This window comes from Ovis aries, chromosome 18, assembly GCF_016772045.2.
Source record: "Ovis aries strain OAR_USU_Benz2616 breed Rambouillet chromosome 18, ARS-UI_Ramb_v3.0, whole genome shotgun sequence".
Lineage (NCBI taxonomy): Eukaryota > Metazoa > Chordata > Mammalia > Artiodactyla > Bovidae > Ovis > Ovis aries.
The window spans coordinates 44,890,429-44,910,229 of NC_056071.1; the positions used below are offsets into that span (position 1 = coordinate 44,890,429).

The 19,801-nt window shown below is 37.4% G+C and overlaps 1 protein-coding gene and 1 non-coding gene across 2 annotated transcripts in view; one reads left to right on the plus strand and one right to left on the minus strand.

Annotated features, from left to right (window-relative positions):
- Window positions 1–19,801, minus strand: part of SLC25A21 (solute carrier family 25 member 21) — a 527,236-nt gene that overhangs the window by 274,664 nt on the left and 232,771 nt on the right. The window lies entirely within an intron of this gene.
- Window positions 1,536–1,607, plus strand: TRNAS-GGA (transfer RNA serine (anticodon GGA)). Its single transcript has one exon. It is a non-coding gene; the product is annotated as a tRNA-Ser (tRNA).

Genomic DNA, 19,801 nt, shown 5'->3' on the forward strand with positions numbered 1-19,801 from the left:
CAGTTACATGAATTTTAAATTCTTCAATCTAACACATGAGGGTCTTTATGTTCAGGCATCCTCCTGCCTCTCAAGTCTCATCCCCTACCATCTCCTCATATGTCCCTCCTATCAAATTAAACCTCTTGTAGCCATCAGAGGGAGTTAGGTACCTCTGCACTGATTTATCCAAATCCTTTGCATTCTGCTGTCTAACTCCTTCTTGTTCTTTGAAATTCAGCTCAAAAATCACCTCTTTTTAGAAAGGTTTCCCTGAACTGGCCTATCTAATTTTTCTCATCATTTTGAATTTTTGTTGTTGTTTTTTATTAAACTTTTTATTTTGTGTTGGAATATAGCTGATGAACAATGTTGTGATAGTTTCAGGTGAACAGCAAAGGGACTCAGCCATTCTGTCTATCTAATTTTGACATCTCTCCTTCAGACTCCCATGGACTCATTTGCTTTTCCACTTGTGAGTTCAGTGCACCTTGAGTTAATTTCCTGAGTCCCTTATTTAAAGCAAGGGAGACTGCGATGACACCTGACACATATCAGGCCTCAATTACACATTCCTAGAGGGAAATAAATGGGTTATTGAAAGCCATGATATTTTCATTTATGCAGTGAAAATCATAAATATTACTTCCAACTGTGAGTATAAAGCTGTTTCTCTGAGGAGGGGCACACAGTTCAAACTAGAGGCAAATAAGAAGCTTGTCAGAGGTCACCATAACACATATGAGGATAATCCAGCAGGTAGAGTGGAGAGAAAAGTATCTTAGCAGATGGATAAGCTTTCGCAAAAATGTAGAAGTAGAGAGTTCAGGAAGCATGCATAAATCAATGTGGTGAATGCTTCATACTCTGAACAGCAGAAGGTGAGGCTGGTATGATGGTCAGAAGCCAGAAGATGGGAGGCTCTGAGAAGGACATTATACTGAATTGTATAGGCCATGGGGAGTCATCACAAGATATAAGGCAGAAAAGAAACACTGGGGTTATATGTTAGAAACCTTAGTTGTGGGAAATTGTTTAAAGAAGGGATATAGAAAGGAGAGAGGTGTGGTTAAGAGTCTAATGCAGTAATTCAGATAAATTTACAAGACTTGGAATTAGAATTCACAAGGTTTGCTAACTGTATATAATGAGTGGCAACTAGAATGCTCTCAGAATTTTGCTCTGTGTCATTCTGTGGTGGTGGCAAAATAAAATCAAACTAATTTTCAAGGATTTTTGAGAATTTTACCATGTATTTTGAGCTAATTAGAGACATTTTGTAATATGAGACGTGATATTTTGAAAGAGATGTTTGTGACAATAGTCTCTATTTGCTATAAAATAGCCAAAAAATAGAATTCCTTTGGATTATGCCAGAGTCTCCATGTAATCCCAAAGAGTCATTAAACTTTCTGCACCTCAATCTGGCAAAATTTTCCATATAAGTAAGAAAAAATATATGAATATTTTAAAATATATTTATATTAATATAATGTTAATATATCTTAAAATATATTATAAGAAAAAATATATGCCTCCCAGATAACTCAAGGGCTTCCCTGGTGGCTCAGAGGTTAAAGCGTCTGCCTGGAATGCAGGAGACCTGGGTTCGATCCCTGGGTTGGGAAGATCCCCTGGAGAAGGAAATGGCAACCCACTCCAGTACTCTTGCCTGGACAATCCCATGGAGGGAGGAGCCTGGGAGGCTACAGTCCATGGGGTCGCAAAGAGTCGGACACGACTGAGCGACTTCACTTTCCCTTTCCCAGATAACTCAATGAAACAATTTAAAAGTAAATTTGTCTGTTTGGTAATTTCTGTTTCTAAAAGGCAAAATGAAATACAACCTCAATTTCCTCCTCTATTAAAAATGTTTTTTGAAGAGAAGGCTTAAATGATTTCAAATGGCCCTTTCAGCTCTAGGATCAGTAACTCCATAAGTCAACACACTTGGTTGGAGCTACATTCTACCCAGATCAGCCGCTGATCCTCAACAAGAACCAAAGGATTTATGGTGGAGATAGGTTGTCCTATTTAAGCACTTCCTGCTGAGTAAAGTAGTACTTCCTTTTATTTGTCTTAATAGTCTGGTTCTTCATCGTGCTACTTTTTTAATGAGGTGTTTTCATTTAACAAATATTTGTTGAGTGCCTACTATGTGCCAGGCACCACATTAGGTGCTAGAGAAACAAAACAAAATGGCACATGTTCCCTTTTGTTACGTTTGTTAACTGTAAAGCATGTTCAAGCCAAAATCCATCAACTTCTAAAGTAATATTTATCATGTACATGATCCTGCTCTAGGAACCATGCCAGGCTACCCCATTAAACTTGATGGGCCTGAGAATAGTAAAACTATACACTGTATAATGTATTTATAGTATATTGCAAGGCAACAAGGTCCCCTGAGAAGGGAAGGCAGGGAAACTGAAAAATCATCATAAGTGCGCTTGGAACTCAGAACATTCACAAACTCCCTGACTACTTCATGACTCTTTCTTTACCTATAAAATGGAGATAATAAGGCCTACTTCTAATATTCTTCACAGGATAAGGATTAAATAAGTAAAAGCACATTAAATACTTCAAGCCTTAAGAAAAAGCACTAAATAAATATTAGGTATTGTTATTTGGTAGCATTACATAAAATTACATTAAAGTTGAAAGCCTACTGTAGTTATTCTAATGGAAGTTTAAATCCCAAAATGAAAGCAAGGTGAACTGAATAACTAAAATCAGGACACACCCCAATCAGATATAGTTAAAAACTAAAATTAAAACTGGAATTAAAAGTGCATGACTAATAAAAGATGGTTTCTTGCACAGGACAGAGCTTACAAGATGTTTACTTTGTGTCTATAAAGCTGGGGAGGAAAACATGAGCCCTACCTGGGTTGACCACTCTTGCGTTTTAAAAATGAATCTTCAACTGGTGGCAGCTTTGAGAGAAACTCCTCATTGTTGGGGATCATGCATCCACTGAAGATTATGCTACCTGCTCTCCAATGACAAAACAGGGACACCTGCACACCAGGGTATTTGATGCTTGTCAACTTCAACAGCAGAACCAGTTGTTAATCTTGAGAGGTTGATTGTAATGGAAATCAGTTGTCTCTGCTCAAAAGCTTTACTTAGGTTTTGTTCAAAAGTTCTATTATAAAATATCCAGGCCCTAGGAGGTGTGTTAGTCGCTCAGCTGTGTCCGACTCTTTTTCGACCCAATGGACTGTAGGCTCTTCCGTTCATGGAATTCTCCAGGCAGAAATACTGGAGTGGGTTGCCATTCCCATCTCCAGGGGATCTTCCCAACCCAGGGATCAAACCTGGGTGTCCTGCATTGCAGGCAGATTCTTTACCATCTGAGTCACCAGGCCCTAGAAGAAGACAATTTCTCATGAACATTTTTTGGCTAATATACCCAAAGCTAAGAACTTCCCATGTGGCACTAGTGGTAAAGAACCCACTTGCCAGTGCAGGAGATGTAAGAGACACAGGTTTGCTCCAAGGGTTGAGAAGATCCCCTGCAGAAAGGAATGGCAACCCACTCCAGTATTTTTGCCTTGAGAATCCCATGGACAGAGAAGCCTGGCAGGCTACGATCCATTGGGTTGCATAGAGTCGGACATGATTGAAGCAACTTAGCACGCACCCAAAGCTAAGGTAGGCACTAATACCAAACAGAGAAGCTAAACTAATAAAACCTTCATCTACCTCCACATTAGAACTATCTTCAAACTCAATAAGAGGAATCAGAATGCAATTCAGTACCCTTCTCAAGTCCCAGGATGGAAAGCTTCATGAATAGGGAAATAACGGACTTAGCAATACCATAGTATTTATTCCTCTTTCTGCTTCTGTGCTGTAGATAAAAGAATAAAAGGGAGCAAAGTGGAGTTTCTTTTAACCTTACTCACAACAATTCTTCTTTTAGCTTCCTAAAGAGGAAATGAATAGAAGAGATGGGTGAGGAGACATTTGGATCCTAAGATTTTAGCATCATTAGGTTCTCTGATGCTAAGAATGGCTGAACGTTTAAAGCTATCTTTAGAAATGGCTTTTGACTACAAGCTAGCTTTCCAGGAAAATAAATAAAAGGGAAAATATTAGTTAGAAAAATACCAAAGTTTAATTAGATTTTTTTTAAGCACCGAAAGGGTATTTTTCAAATTCATATTTGTTTAAACCCAAACTGTTTTAAAAATAAGCTTATTTGGGTAAAAAGTAGAAATTACACTGCTATTAATCTTTAAGGAAATAAGTAGAGAACCACTGACTAAATCTCAGACAAAACTATACCTTTCTATTAAATTTTTTTTTTTGCCTTTCTTTGTTTTTTTTTTTTCTTTCTATTAAATATAATCCAGGGAACCTCACATACTTTATTTCAAAGATGAACAAATCTCTTAAGAAAGGTGACTCTCTAATAATTAAAGTATCTAAGCAAAAGCAAGTCCACAAATTCTAGTGAGTTACACAACTTTCTGAGTAACAAATTCTAGAGTCTTAAAATTCTTAGATTCAAATTCTTCCTTACAACAAATCTGTATCTGTTTTATCTTGGGAGATAAAAAATATTAAAAGTATAAAATCCCTTGGGAATTAACTCTTCATCTATATTAAAGCTATAAATCACCAGCTACCAACCACTGACTGAAATTAATGATACTAGTCCCTATGCCATTTCCACTTAACTTCTAATTCTCCAAGACTTACAAGGTAAAAAGAAGATAGCACAATTTGGCTTTTAGTTTACAAAATACAATTGTTAAAATTCTCTTGCACTCTAATTAGATTTTACACAAACACACACACACAATAGAAGAGCTAAGATTTTGAAACTTTTTGTATGCTTAGTGTCTTTTATCCCCAAAACTTTAAGATTTACTTAACATTTATTATGTGGCTCAGTGGTAAAGAATCTGCCTGCAATCGAGGAGACACAGGTTTTATCCCTGGGTCAGGAAGATTCCCTGGAGAGGGAAATGGCAACCCATTCCAGTATCCTTGCCTGGGAAATCCCATGGACGGAGGAGCCTGGTGGGCTACAGTCCATTTGATCACAAAAGAGTTGGACACAACTTAGTGACTAAACAACAACAAAAGCACCTCCTACATTTTCTTGGCACTATTTCCATCTTAGTAGCCTTGCTTTTTCACTTTTATGAGCTTCATTCCGCAAGATACTTCAAACAACATACCATACCTAGCACTACCGCTGACGAATCAATGAAATCCAGGTGGGCAGATTCTTCACCATCTGAGCCACAGGGAGGCCCGAATAAATAAATATCAGCAGCTAAAACCTCATGGTTCTCCCCAAGACTCTATCACCAAGACTCTAATCTATCAGCATATTTTAAATAGGAAGATAATCAAGAGATCCCAGAAGGCTCTCAACTCAGTCTAAAATCCATATTCTGCCACTGACACCTCCAAACAACTTTTTAGGATCCTAAAGTCTTGAACTAGTGTAGACTTTCTAGCTGCCTACATAGTATTTCAAATACTGTTCTTGCTAAGCACCTTAATGTTTCACAGATATCTCCTAACAGGATAATTTTGAATCATAATTAAATTTCAGTTCCTCACATCTTTCCATTTCAACTCATCCAGACACGGAGCAAACTGTTGCCAAATGGTGGGGGGATGGGACCTAATGGAAAGCCTGACTTGAGAGGGCCCTCTGTTCCCCAACCCTGACTCTAATATGGTAACTGTTTTCAAAGCATTCTCTCACCTGGACTATGTGAAAGATGATGCCACTGTGCACACTATGATTTTCTTTCTCAGTTAGTCCTGAGAACTAAATTATTTTGTAGACACAAACAGGCTCATATGGGAGGCATCTAATATCTACATTCATCACAACGTCTTAGTGAAATAAATCCACATTATTTCATTATTGTCATTCTTTAACGTCTGATTGGTTAGAGGATTTAACTCCAAATTTTCTCACTGTGGGCTTCCCTCATAACTCAGTAAAGAATCTGCCTGCAATGCAGGAGACCCTAGTTCGATTCCTGGGCTGGGGTATCTGCTGGAGAAGGGATAGGCTATCCACTCCAGTATTCTTGTGCTTCCCTTGTGGCTCAGCTGGTAAAGAATCTGCCTACAAAGCAGAGACCTGGGTTGGATCCCTGGGTTGGGAAGATCCCCTGGAGAAAAGAAAGGCTATTATATTCTCCGGTATTCTGGTCTGTATAGTCCATGGCGTTGCAAAGAGTCAGACATGACTAAGCGACCTTCACTTTCTTTCCTCACTGCCATCCCCTGCAATATATCAGACTACAGTATATTTGAAACAGAATAAAGCACTGTTTGCAAACCTAGCAAAGAAACCTGGAAGTAGCGGGAGGACACCCTTCAAGTACTATCAGAATAAACGTGGTTTATATCTAATTCTGAGATTCTGCTCCCAACCACACCTCTCCAAAAATAGTAAGGTCATAGGTTTTTTCATCTTTCTCATTTTTAAATTTCCGACTGTCTGTAAAATAACATTTTTAAGCTTTCCTTTTAAAAGACAAATACATTTAGATCTTCTGTTTTTAAAAGGGCCACCTTAGAGTTTAAAGAGTAGAATTCTGCCTGGTTTGGATATCAAGAAAGAGACAATTTGTCTCTAAATGGTAGAATAGTAACTCTAGGGTAAATTATTCCACATTTCCTTCAGCTACTGGTACTGGGTTTTTATCTCTGGGTACCATCAGTTTTGCAAACCTCAGGCCAACAATCACAGAAGTTGAGAGAAGCCCATCAGGGGAAATCAATCCTAGTCAGGCTTAAAGAAATCTTTAGCATCTACATTTCTGCCAAGCTGAATCACAAACAGTCCACACCCATCATGATCCCTCTTCAAATAATTTCTTCATTTACCTGTGTGGCATTTCCTGAAAGTAAGGAATGGGCTTGACTGGATGAGCTATTATCTCATTAGGATTTGTGAAGGACCAAGCAGACTGGAATGCTTTTCATGATACCCCCCTCCCATGTCCCGTCTCCATTTCCCATACCCTGGCCACCGTTTGTACTGTTTGCCTTTTCTCAGCTTCTGTGTTGCTCAAGGTAGGTAGATAAGCCCTTTAAATGATTACTACCACTCTGCACTAGCTTCCAAAGCCTCTGACAATTTTTTCCATGTTTGGGAACTGCTTTGTGATAGAAGTGTTGACAATGTAAGGCGATAACTCAATCACAGACAAGAACTTCTCAGAATAAATGGAAATCACCCAAAGACTCTGGGAATCTTTTCCTAAGGATTTTTAGCCATAGGTCTGTCCAAAGCACATGTGGAAGGCAAGATCTATTTCTCTTGTTCTTTAATCAGCAGAAATACCAGGACTAGTAATAAAGGTATACATATGAGGCTTTTTTTTGGGGGGGGGTGTCAATATGATAGTTTTCATATCACTTTTATTTTTTCCACTTTCTCCTTTTAGATTATCCAAAAGGAAAATCATACAATTTCTCAGTCTGGTATCCTAGAAGAATTACAAACTGATTTTCATGTAGAAACAAAATAAATGCTTAAAGGTGGGGGAGATCAAAGCATAATGCTTCCCCTCCACCCTGCTGCATGCATTTTCATGCTGCCTGAGGTTCATTTATATCAGTGTAACTAGAGGTACAAGGACACAGTCAGAACTCTTTCTCTGGTACAACAAGGACAGATAGGTATTACATTTCAGCTTGAGAGACAAAAAAAAAAAAAAAAAAAAAGGCAAGGAGAATTTGCTAAATATTTGCTTCCTTCTCAGAACACTGCTAAGTTTTCTTTTGCTAGTTGATTGAATGCCTGTTGCTGAACAAAATCCTGCAGTTGCACTGTAAAAACTGCTGTGTCTGAGCAAACTGGATGGATGCTGAAGGCACACAGTCCCACCTCGCCCCACATCATCCCACAGTGTAGGGGGCCCCTAGGAAGAATAGGGCCACCAAAGAGCCTCCCTCCCAAGAAGTGGTATACCCACTTGAGCTAATTGGGAGTGGACAGGTGTGGAGAGTAGGAAAAAATAAAGGAAACCATGTCAACTTCATTTTGAATCATGAAGAAAACAAACAAAAAACAATGACAGAGAGAGGACAGACTATCATTGATAAAAACACTCTATTAAATGGAAAAAGAGCTGGTCATGCAAGGTGCCAGAGGAGCAATCTGGGTAGAGAGCGAAGCAAATGCAATGGCCATGAGGTCAGAAAGAAGAGAAAACTCATGGCACAGAGGAAAAAGACTTTTTCTTTTTTAATGTTTTAATGGTTGAGTTTCTAATGCATGGCCAAGAAATAAAACTATATACTAACCAAGCATGGGTTAACTAACATGTTTACGTTTAAAATTAACCTATTATTTCAGACATTTTCTGGAGAGAACACTTTATTATTATTATTATTTGAATTTATTTCTTTCCCCAGGGACCAATTATGTCTGGCTTGTTGTTTCCTTTGAGAGCCCAGGAAACTGCTGTGAGTAGGCCTGAGCAGTCTTCTACTCCTGGTTTATTTTCTCAAACACCCCTGAAAACATGTTGTTAAACTGTATATATAGGTCTGACTGTTAAATTGTGGTTTTTTTTTTTTAAACTTTATCTTTCTTACAGAAGCCTTCTCCTGGCAACACCTAGAATCTGATTTAAAGATGGATGGCAACAAATCAGATCTTCATGCATAGGATGGATGGTGCCCTGGGCTTTGACCAAGACTCCACAGGAGTCTATTGATGTAGGTCTCTAATTAGCCAGGTTTGCTTGATACCAGATGACACATCTCTTCACAAGGGCAAGACCACCTTGTTTGTGCACTGGGGCAAAGTACTTATTGGAGACTGTCACACTCTGGATAGTGTTAGAGGAGCAGAGGGTTAGATCCCTGGCACCTCTGTGTCAGCCCCTTCTATTCTGCATCCTACTCAACATTTATCTAAATTTGGGATCACATTGGCTTTCTTCTGCTTGATTGATTTTTATTTTTCAATACATAATAATAAATGATTGCCAACAATCAATGGGATCATTGCACAGCCAATCCACTTTAATCACAAAGATCACATCTGGTTATTTTACTCACTTTAATGATCAAACAGGATCAACCATGAAGACATTTTTGGCTCTTTAAGCAATCAGTTAATCTCATAAACTTCTAAACAAGAACCTGATGAAAAACAGTCAAGTTGGGTTGTGTGTATATGTATATACAGACACATATATATATGTATATATATACATATATAGATGGCTTATATGATGAGTAAAACAAATTTATTTAAACATAAATTTATTTCTTTTACTGCATCATGGAAATAGATCAACCTATATTGTATTCAGATTTAATGTTCTTATGCTTACATAATAATAGATTTGTTCACTACTTTTAGCTTTCTAAAGTTTTATGTAAACCAAATTTTTGCAAGTCTAACCATGTTTTAAATACATTAACAGAATTTACTTAACTTTACTTAAATTTACTTAAATTATGAATCTGTGTATAATCAATGAAATTCCCTCAAACACATCTCTTGTGTAGAGGTGGAATTTCATATAACAGAGTTTGCTCAATAGTGAGTTTGGTTGCAAAATTCTGTTTCCCAGATAACTTGTAACAATTTTTATTATATCTAAATTTGTCAGATTCATTTATGGAAAAACATAAGAAAACTATGTTTCTGTGTTTCACGGAAGCAAAGGAGGGTGGCTTGTTTCTTCCTAAACCAGTAAGCTGGATCCAGAGGAGGGAAATGTAAATATGAATTCTCTATCAAGCACGTTTCCTTCTGTGAGGGGTTTCGTGGCAATATGATTGAAAAGAATATATTCACGTACATTGATTGTTAGGACAGCATTTTTGTTAAGTGGTTCTGTTGAGTAAACATGACTTATGCCCCTCTTTCTCATCTCTATAATCTTCTTGTTGTCCACCTAAATCTTCCTGACATACCATCGCCAGGTTGCCTGAGCTTTGTCAGGTCTTTCAAAACCAATCCAGTCTCTGTCCTTTCTCTCACTTTCACAATAATCTGCCTCCCACTGCTGTATGTGAAGAAGCAGCTGTTTTAAGAAAATGTACTTTATAGCAAATAGATTAATAGGTTCCTTAAGAGGGAAATATTCAGTATTTACATACACACATAAGTAAGTTGTATACGTACAGCTCTGCTTATGGATTTAGCAAAAGGGAAAAAACAGATTTAGAAGACACAGGGAAATTTAAAGGATGAGCCACTGTTAGCAACACTTACCTAGAACTGTAAATGAATAAACAGAAAACATGGACACTTTTAGTGACTGAGAACGTGAACTGTAAGTAATAAGGAAATCTCATTTCTGCTTATTGTGTTTTCTTTTCTTATGCTTAGTATCATTTTGTACTTCAGACTTTCCTAAAGAAATCTGGGTCATCTACAGGAGCTCTCCACAGGGTACAGAAGCAGACTTTAAAAATCACCTTAGCTCTGTAGATACCTACCTTCCCACACAGTTTTATAAAAAGAGAATCTAATAGGAAATTTTAAAATGTATACACAAAAATATTTATTGTAAAAGTTTCATAATTATACTTAAATTCAGTATTTAAAAAAACTTTTAAAATTTAAAATCAATGTACTTGAATATATTCTTTTCAATCATATTGCCATGAAACCCCTCGCAGAAGGAAATGTGCTTGATAGAGAATTCATATTTACAACTTTAAAAAAACTAACCCTGGCAGTCTCTTTGAATGAATATATTAAAACGTATTTTCCCATATAACTAATGAAAAAGAACAAAAAAAAAGTGCATTCAAAACCACTGACATTTTTTTCATTTGGTTTCTTCCAAATTTAAAATGATGAAACTGCCATGATTCTAAGTTTTTAGTAAAATTTTCTCTCAGATTAAAAGAAGAAATACACGAATTTGAATGTAGGTTTTTTTTAACGGTTGAGTTATAAACCAAAACTCCTAAAAATAGGAGTTTATTGTGGAAATGACAGCATTTTAACTATAAAGGCATGAGTGGTGTCCTTTTACAGACGCCTAAATCAAACACAGAAAAAAGTACTGGGTTGCCAGGACATTCAGTGCACTTTCCTTTAATTGCCATATATAGTTAATAGCCTGACCTTTTTTTTTTTTTTTAAAGAAAATAAATTGCAAAGATGGAAGCAACTCAATTACATAATATCTCCCCATGCAAAAAAACATATCAAAAACAATGAATTTAATCATTCTGTGGTCTGGGTTGAATTCAACACTGAAATCTTTTATTGAACTTCACAGGAAAAAAGAACTTCAAACTTACAGATGACCATGTTTGAAGTTGGATAGGACGCTGACCATACTATGATAGTCTAAAAAAGGACACAATACAGTATTCCAACCAGGATTTGGGCTGATCTGAGAAACTCAAGAAAAGTACTGTGAAAGAATTACAGATATAGAATGACTGGATAGGACATTTGATCTTGCTTCTGAGACTGAACTTAAGAACCTCTGTTTCACATTAAACAGTATTTCATTGCTTTTCTTTTCCTTTTTTTCTTGTCACAAAAGTACTTCTACAGATTAAAAGAAACAATCAGAATGGAGAAACAGAATTATGCAGGATGTATTATACCTACATAGGTCCGGAAGCTTCCTGATATTTGAATAATTCAAGCTTTACTCAAAATATTGATACTAAGCAGTATCAAACCAAACTCTGGGATCACACAGTGGTCTTTTCTACAATGTGTGTGATCAGTAACAACAGTGATCCTATTCTATAATATACCATAAAACAGGGGGAAAAAATATCATCTCACATTTTAGAAATGCAACTGCCCCGTTAGCCTAAATACACAGTGTAGGCAGTCAACATTTTATGGTTTTCATTATTTTCAAACATTATATTGCAAAAAATTTTACAGAGAATGTTTTGACTATATATTTGACATTTAGGAAAAAGTAAGAATGATGGCAACAATAGTATTGACTATAGTGTAAACTTACATTATCAAGATAACTACATCAAATAAATTTGAAATTAATATAATTTTGATATAAATATTGAATCATATAGTTTCCAACATTTAAATAAATATTTTCACCACATTAATTTGTATTTTATAGATAACCAGTGAGGACCTATTATACAATACAGGGAATTATACTCAATATTTCATAATAACCTATAACAGAAAAACACCTGAAAAGGAAGTATATGTACATACATATATACATACACGCACACATACATAGTACTGAATCATTTTGTTACACACCTGGAACTAATACAACACTATAAATCAACTATATTTTAATAAAAAATAAAATTTTAAAAAATGTGCACTTTTGATGATATTTTCTAGATAAAAGATCTATGGTATATATTTAGTTATGGCCTGGAATTTTTTATTGTGCTTCCTTCCATAGATTAGGATATACAAAATTAAATATAACTGCTTTTGTTCATAGAATAATTTTTACTTTCTATTATTACAGTTGCTAATTATTGAAAAATTCAAGGTTTTTATTTTTTTAATTAATTAAAAATAATGAAATCCATGATAGTAGGTGAACAATAATGCGCTTAAATACGTAATTTTGAAGCTTGTTACATACATCAGTTCAGTTCAGTTCAGTCACTCAGTCATGTCCGACTCTTTGCGACCCCATGAATCGCAGCACGCCAGGCCTCCCTGTCCATCACCAATAGACTACTTTAAAAGAATGAGTGTAAATATGGTGTTATCTTCATTCTGAATGTTTAAGAATTACTTCAAATAAATTTTAAACATGTAACTGGATGAAAGAAAACAAATGACACATTAAATTACATACACAATATTGAGAGAGGAATAACTGTAGCAAATTAAAAATTACTTCTTGAATAACAAAACCAGTAACCATCCAAAATTTTATTTTTATTACTTTAGATATATACCACCCAGCTTTAAAATTATTTATATGGTTGCTTAGTCTGTAATTATTTTGACTATTATTTATTCTCCCACAATTAATACTGAGCTTGTAAGCAAGAGCTTAGACTAAAAATAAAAGATCTTGCTGCTGGTATCAACTTAAATTCATCATACCTTGAATAATTTTTGAAAGTGAAATTCTTAGGGCTTAGAAAACCAATCTAATGAGACTCTTTTTGATTCAATTTAGTCAAAATAACCTAAACCAAACCAACCAAACCAGAGTACACCGTACATGCAAAATCCACGTTATTCAGGACTCTGGAGGATTAGCTGAAATAACCAGAAATGAAGACAAGCAGGGAGCGGTGCTGTGCTGGCACCTAGTGGAGAAGGCAGTAGCAGAGTCATCTACCAGGCTGAGAAAAGAACACATGTTAATTATTTCAATCTATGCCTTCTAACACACACCTCTGAAAAGAAGATAAATGAAAAGTATCTGGGGTAATTCAACTTGAGTATACGGCCAGAAGTTACAATTTTAATTTTATGCAAGGACTAAAAAAATTCTGGAGAGGCGGGATGGAAGCGAGGAATATGACTAGCTGTGGTGAAAAATATAACATAGTAAAAACAAGGATTGTGCAATTTTCTTCTCCCTTGATAAATTCTGCCAAGCCTGGTCACACTAGTCTATTCTCTGTCAAGCAAAGAACTTTTATGAACTCAAGTGACAGGCTGTTTGTGAAGTTCTGTCTGTATTTGGGACATAAGTCACCAAACACTACTTAACATTAAATGTGGAATTTTCAAATGTCAGTATTATATGCGGAGTTAGAATTATTTTTCCTTCTCAGCATGTTTAGGGGAAGGACATATTTAAAGCTGAGCCCTACCTTCTCTGATTTTTTGGAACTAGGGTATGGTATGTTTCTGGTGGAGAACTTCTGCCTTAGAAGGCAATGTGCTCCCCAATCCAATGCAAGCAAGTAAAGGCAGAATTCCTAAAACTTACCGGGGAGTGTCATACATCAATTAAGTTCCCCAAGTGAATCAATGATCTCTTCCAGTTGGGAGATTCTATGATTTCAAAAAGGAGAAGTTTTCTTATTTCTACACTAGGAAATTTATTTTACTTCACTGTCCCTATCAGTATTCCAAGGACTGCATTGATCTCCTTATTTTTTGTTATTCTTGGAATGGTTGGTAATTATTTTATGATGAAGATCAAGAAGGATCAAATCTTACTAAAGTCAAATCAAGACTGATCTTACGGTAGATGAGGAGTCAACTTTTTCATAATTGCATAACATAGTTTACTAAAGTGCAAGTACTCCATGATTTACTCCAGGTCGGCTTTGCTTTATCAAGCAGCTACACTGTTTTGTGGAAGTCACTCAGTCATGTCCGACTCTTCACAACCCCATGGATTATACAGTCCATGGAATTCTCCAGGCCAGAGTACTGGAGTGGGTGGCCTTTCCCATCTTCAGGGGATCTTCCCAACCCAGAGATCAAACCCAGGTCTCTTACTTTGCAGGTGTATTCTTTACCAGCTGAGCCACAAGGGAAGCCCTTGTTTTATACTGTTTAAGGAAGCTAGTTTAATTTTTAACTAATAAATAATGAGAGAGATTTACATACACAATCTTTCTTATTAATAACTTTTTCCCCTCATTTTTAATCATGGAGAGCAACCCGTTTTCATCCTGTTGTATTAACCTGATGACATCTTGCACCTAATGAGGTGCTAAGGCTTATCCTATATTACAGTACTGATGCTCAACTTTAAAAACTGATACTTTGGCTAACATAATTGGTTTGTCTTATGTCTTAGAAATCTAGAAGTTTATTCCAGAGCATATGGTTGGACTATTCTGTATATCACTCTATTGGAGGGTTGGTACTGCCCTGGTGTTCTCTGCCCTGCTGCAATACTAGAGAGAACAAGATCAGTGACCCCTTGTGACTCTGGTTCTCCTGAAACTGCAGGTAACTGCCGGACAATCCACATTCAGAGCAGCATTACTCCCCTGGCTCCATATGACAGATACACTACTAACCTCAGAGCTCTGCCACAGCAGGTCAGGGTGGTTTCTCAAAACATAGAACTGGACTCATATCCTGGACCATACGACTTGGCCTTCCAGTGAGCAAGTGTCCTTTGGCTGACTAGGAAACCTCTTTGCAACAAGTGGGATTAATTGACTGAGAAAATAAATAGTCATTGACTTTTTATATGAAGTTTGATATGATCACTACTAAATTTATGAGAAAAATAAGAAATTCATTGGAAATTTTTTGCAGGCAGACACCAAGTTTATTGGTGGAGCTACAGTAGAGTCCTCCTTCTCTCTGGGATAGCCAAGGGCACAGCGCCAACAGGGGAATGGACAGACAGACCCCAAATGGACACATGGCTGGTCAAGTTCACTGGCAAGGCAAAGTTTCCTGTGAAGGACACCCCAAATCCCTTTGAAATTCTAAATTCAACCTTTTTCCTAACCCTGCTCCAGTCACATCACAGAACCATGGTCTTGTGGCCATCTCTGCACTTTTTCAGGTAACTTTGCCTAGGAGTGACCAGAGGTAAAGGTTTCTGTCCCCAGAGATCAGTTACCAGGATCGTGTCCTGAAGCCTGTCCACATTTGGGTTCTTGGCCCAGCTGTGCGACAAGGACAAGGATGAAAAGATCAAGAGCCTGCCATGAATGCGAGGGAAGGATATGGGGACAAGAAGTAGAAAAAAAAACAATAGCCACAGTGGGCGCAGATAGTCTGTCATAGAAATTCAGAGGAAGGAACCTGCGTCCAGTTCAAGGAGGGGATTTGGGGAAGATGGTATCAAGGAAGACTTCCTGAAGGAGGTGGCTGAGATGTGAGATATGGTTAGGACTTGGGAAACCATTATGGTGGAGAAGAGCACTCTTTGTATGAAGCTACATGGCAGATGGTGACAGGATTTTCTTTCTCTCTCAGACAGACAGCCTGAGGAGAAAGCCATCTGTTCCAACATCAGAAGGGTGGGGCTCCCAGCAGCCCGCCCGGACACAGGCATGGACAAATGACTATGACCACCCTAGTTAATCCACAAGAAAACCACTGTATATTGGTAACATATTTCTAAGCTCACTGAGTTGACCAGTGGCCTCAACAGTAATGATAAATCCCATCTTTCTCTCTTTCTCCCACCCCATTCCATCTCCTATCATTTTCAAGTATAATGAACATTATTACTTCAGAAGCCAAAACAGAGAACCAAAATTGAGTGCCCTAAAATGAGGTTCATTGGCTGCAGCTGATTATCCCATTGTTGTTCATTTTTGCTATGTGGACCAATTCTAATTTTCAAACTGAAATATCTCATGCTTTGTCATGAACATGCCAAATCATGTTTGTTTCTCCAGATTCCTTTCTCCAGGAGTGCCCTTCCCAGCCAAACTTCTTAGGACAACCAAAATCAAACCAAATAATAAAACTTCTCCCTTCTGATCCAGATTGCTATTTTTAGTTTTTAAGGACTACATGTGAGTGTAAGAGGAGGTGGTTATTCATTCTGCCTCTAAAATGTTCCCATAATCATCTCAAAACTACTGGGTAATGAGGACAGTTATCTTTATTTAAAGAAGAAAGTGAAATTTTGAGGTTAAGAATATTGCTACAAAAGGAAGTAGAAATGTGAATTGGTGCCATGCACTCAAGTGATAATCTCATTTTTAGCCTATTCAAAATAAACTTCAACCATATGACCCAGTGAATCCGCTTCTGGGCACAGGCCCCAAAGAACTGAAAGCATGGAGTAGAAGAAATATTTCTATACCCATGTTCACAGCAGCCAAAGGGTGGAAACAACCCAACTGTTCATCAACAGATGAATGGATGAACAAAATGTAGTATATACATACAATGGAAACTTATTCAGCCTTAAAATGGAGAAGGAAATGGCAACCCACTCCAATATTCTTGTCTGGAGAATCCTGTGGACAGAGGAGCCTGGTGGGCTGCTGTTCATAGGGTCGCACAGAGTCAGACACAACTGAAGTGACTTAGCATGCATGCAGGCATTGGAGAAGGAAATGGCAACACACTCCAGTATTCTTGCCTGGAGAATCCCAGGGATAGTGGAGCCTGGTGGGCTGCTGTCTATGGGGTCGCACAGAGTGGGACGCAACTGAAGTGACTTAGCAGCAGCAGCAGCAGCCTTAAAAAGGAAGGGAATTCTGACACATGCTACAACATGGATAAATTTTGAGGACACTGCACTAAATGAAACAAGCCAGGCACAAAAGGACAAATGATGCATGATTACACTTATGAGCTACCTGCTGCTGCTGGTGCTGCTAAGTCGCTTCAGTTGTGTCTGACTCTGTGCGACCCCATAGATGGCAGCCCACCAGGCTCCTCCGTCCCTGGGATTCTCAAGGCAAGAACACTGGAGTGGGTTGCCATGTCCTTCTCCAATGTATGAAAGTGAAGAGTGAAAGTGAACTCGCTCAGTCATGTCTGACTGCTAGTGACCCCATGCACTGCAGCCTACTAGGATCTTCCGTCCATGGGATTTTCCAGGCAAGAGTACTGGAGTGGGTTGCCATTGCCTTCTCATGAGCTACCTAGAGTAGTTCAATTCCTAGAGATAGAAAGTAGAATGATGATTGCCCAGGGCTGGGAGGAGGAGAATGAATGATGAATAATTATTTAATGCACACAGAGTTTCAGTTTTATAAGACAAGAAGAATTTTAGAGATGAATGGTAGTGATTATTGCAAAACAATGTGACTATATTAATACTTAATGCTACTGAATTGTACATGTAAACATGGCTGAGATGGTAAATTTTATGTTATGTATTTTATCATAGTGAAGAACATAACTAAATTTTAAAAGCTGGCAAAAAAAGTTTCACCATTCAAACTTGGAGAGTTTGAACATATGTATGTAAGCAAGCTAGCCATACACTCTCTACTCCTGCGATGTATGTACGCTGAGAGTGATGATACTCAAACTTCTGTGAGTACAAGATAAAGGCATCAGACAAATGATTGAATACCTCAAGAATGTTGGGAATAAACAATACTAGATTCAGAACAAGAAATAAAGAGAATGATGTTATTATTATAAATAATATATTTATTTATTATAAATAAATATATTATTATAAATAATTATAAATAACACAATGAAACACATTTGCAAATACCAATTTACTCTTGTGTTTCACATTGTATTAATATAGTAAAAGTTTATTACTAAAGTACAGTGTTAAAATCTTTGGCAACTCTCAAACTATAGTGCATTCAAGAATTAAGTCCTCTCCCTTCTAAATTCTGTATTTACTAAAGCCATCAAATAAATATTAGTCACTTAGTCATGTCCGACTCTTTGCAACCCCATTGACCGTAACCCACCAGGATCCTCTGTTCATGGAATTCTCTAGGCAAGAATACTGTATTTGGTCGCCATTCCCTCCTCCAGGGGATCTTCCAGACCCAGGGATTGAACCCGGGTCTCCTGCATTGCAGGCAGATTTTTTACTGTCCAAGCCACCAGGGAAGCCCTTTACTAGCCATCAGTCCTTAACAAAGCAAAAGAAAGAAGCATGTGTGGTTACTTTAAATGTAATTCATTGAATTTAACTATGTATACCATAAATAAACTCATATTTTATCAGTTATTAATGCCAATAAATATATAGGGAAGGGAAGTCACTCAGTCATGTCCGACCCTCAGTGACCCCATGGACCGCAGCCCACCAGGCTCCTCCATCCATGGGATTCTCCAGGCAAGAGTACTGGAATGGGCTGCCATTGCCTTCTCCAAAATATATAGGGTCATAGGTAAATAACAGCAATGGTAATTCTAACAAAATCTAAGTGTGTGCATTTTTAAATCTTCTATGTTATACACGCATCTGCCTGTCTGATACAATCAACATTAAGAAAAAGACCTTCTAAATACCGAGTAGGTGAAATTTTTCTTCCATAAATCGTGACTTCAAATGTATTGTCACAATTCTCAGAAGTCCAATTAATTAAAATCCAAGCAACAGTTGGTTTTGCTCAACAACTGCCCGGCCTAGCAGTCCTATGAAAGATGGCCACCCCTATAATCTTACTAATACCTCGAGGCTGTCAGTGTGTCACGGCCCAAGCATGAAATCTAACTTGACAGATAATGGAAATGAGCTATTAACACAAACCAACCTATGCTCAGACTATGTTTTAGTATTTTATATGTGTTTATTTGGCATAACATTACAACTTTTCTCCAGACTGTCTTGGAGCAAACCATTCTGGAAACTATTTCTCTTTTGTAAAAGATCTGTTAATACTGAGAAGTTTCTTAATTCTATATCCTCCAACCCTCCTCACTCCACCCCACATGCTCAGCAAAAGTTTCTAAAAGTTATTTAGCTCTCTAATCTTTAGGCTGTTTCAACTCTGGCTTTTCAAACAGCCCATAAGTGATAATGAAATGCATAAAGGAAGGAGAAAGAGAATCCAATTACATCTACCTGCATAGCTCAGCTGCACACCAAGTAACAATAAACAGGCATTCTTAAGTCACAGCATTTCATTGGAAATGGGGCAGAACTTGTGTATTTTAACAACTTTTTACAACTAGCAACCACTATAGCATTTATTTTACTTTCTCAAAGTAAACCAGAGAAGGTTCATAATTTAAACTAAAGGGTCTTTCAGCCTTGAAGACAAAAAGCACTTCTGCTTCGCACCTGAGTAATAATGTGAGATGTGTACAGGTGAATTAAGAAGACTAGACTCAAAGATAGTTTGTCTTTGGTCAGTCTGAAGCACATGACTCCTTTCCAGCCCTGCGATCATTTATTATCCAGCAAAGAAAAGCTGGGTTTTTGCTCCATAAACACAGTGGTGGTCCTCAGCTTATGATGATTTACCATGTCTGCTCTGAAATGCATGACACAGACTGTTC